We start from the raw sequence: 2,165 nt of genomic DNA on the forward strand, positions 1-2,165 counted from the left end.
CAGCCTTTTGAATGGTGTTGACCTTTAATACCATTCCTCATGTTGTGATGATCTTCATGCATCAAATTATTCCACTGCTGCTTCATAACTAATTTTGCTATTGTGATAAATCAATGTGAATAGCTCATATGTCAGATGTATACTATATGGCTACGATATGAAGCCCTCCTAAGGAATTGTGATCCACCAGGTTTAGAAACACTGGTCTAGAAGAACAGAGCTGTGTGTGTGTGTGTGTGTGTGTGTGTGTGTGTGTGTGTGTGTGTATGCGTGTGAAAGATCTGTGTGCAGCCTACTTGTTTTTTGGGCTGGCATGGCCTGTGGTTGAGTGGGAGGGGTCTGCTGGAGTTGGGGGCTGGGATACAGTGACAAATGGAAAGAGGTTAGGAGGGGATGGTCTGTGGGATCCACAGGATTTGTGGGCAGGGGAAATGGAGGATGCAGCTGGTGACCTGTCACAGCTTGAGTAAAACACTTCTTAAGCAGCCTTATTCTGAGAGAATAAATCTTCAGCCCCAAACAATAAAAAAGTGATATAATATAGTTCAGATCATTTAGAACATCTCAGATTTCTCATACATTCATAAACCATAAATATTTCAGATAGATATAGCTGGGAATATAATACTTATCTTTAACATCAGCACTCGGGAGGCAGAAGCAGGTAGATCTCTGTGAGTATGAGGTCATCCTGGTCTACTGGTCTGCACAGAGTTCCAGGTCATCCAGGGATATGTAGTAAGACCTTATCTCAAATAAGTCAATAAGTAAATAAGTAAGTAAGCAAAGAAATAAATGGAAAAAAATGTGTACACCATCATTTGAAGTGCCTAAAAAAACTTTGAACACTTAATCTGCAAGGAAAAGTGAGGGAAATGCAAGAAGGAGAGAGAGAGGAAAGAGAGAGAGAGAGAGAGAGAGAGAGAGAGAGAGAGAGAGAGAGAGAGAAGGAGAGAGAGATATCTTAGGAAGGAAAATCTAGACACTTTCATTTCTTGGGGTGGAAATAAACCTGTGAGCTGCCGAGGGAGCCTGGACACAGCTTTCTTCCTGACAGATTTGAGAGAATGTCATGAAGAAATGACAATGTGTCTGAGAGGCTCGGACCGGCAGCTTTCCAGGGAAGAGCAGTCCATGTGCACCTCAGTATGTTGAGGTTACGGTTCCCCACCAGTCACTGGCAGGTGAGGAAGATTTGCCATCGATGCTTGTGGTTCAATGATTTCATTGGAATCTTAAATGTTTTACTTGTTGGTTCAATAACAGCCTGATTTGGGCCTCTGGGATTATGACTTGCCAGCTTCATTTGTGAATTTAATTTTAGTTCTGAGATGATTTTAATAAAAACTGATTGCTTAAGTAACCGGAGCTATGAAAACATGTGGAAGATAGAACACACGTAGAACACACACGGTGGTCAAGTATTCATCAAGAAGACATTGCTACATTTTTGGCAAAGTTTACTTAAAATTACATTTTCTGTGCTAAACGTCTTTTCCTACGTTCAAATTATTTTCGTATTACACCCACTAGACAATTTTCTAGTTTTTATTTTTATACATATTTTACCCTTTATTTTATGTTTTTCAGTGTGGGCCTGAGTGAACATATATGCACCAAATGAGATTGGGTGCTTAGTAGGCCAGAGGGTTTGGACTCCATGGAATTGGAATTACAGGGAGGTGTGAACCACCTGATATAGGTGCTGGGAATTGAAGCCAGGGGTAGGAGCTGGAGCAGAAGTGAGCCCTGAGTCTTTTGTATAGCCTCTACTGTGTGTGTGTGTGTGTGTGTGTGTGTGTGTGTGTGTGTGCGCGCGCGCGCATGACTACGTGCACATATATTCAGGTTCTCTTGAAGGGCAGAAGTGGAGTTGGAGCTCCTGGCACTGGAGTTATAGGCAATTGTGAGCTGCTCTGTGTGAGTGTTGGGAACTGATGCTGGCTCTGTTGTAAGGGCAGCAAGCTCTCCTAAGCACTCTGTCATCTCTGCAGCTTCAGTTCTTGTTCACGGTTTCAAGCTCTGAGAAGGTTGAGCTCTGTGCAGAGATGGTCAAAGCTCATTCAAAGGACTCCTTCTGACATCTCAATGAGGCAGCTCGGTCTCTGGCCTGCCAAGATGCCCTGATTTTGGGGATGACATCTATGTTGCTTTGCACTTGGGAT

This window comes from Rattus norvegicus, chromosome 8 (genome assembly GCF_036323735.1).
Source record: "Rattus norvegicus strain BN/NHsdMcwi chromosome 8, GRCr8, whole genome shotgun sequence".
In the NCBI taxonomy this organism is placed as follows: domain Eukaryota; kingdom Metazoa; phylum Chordata; class Mammalia; order Rodentia; family Muridae; genus Rattus; species Rattus norvegicus.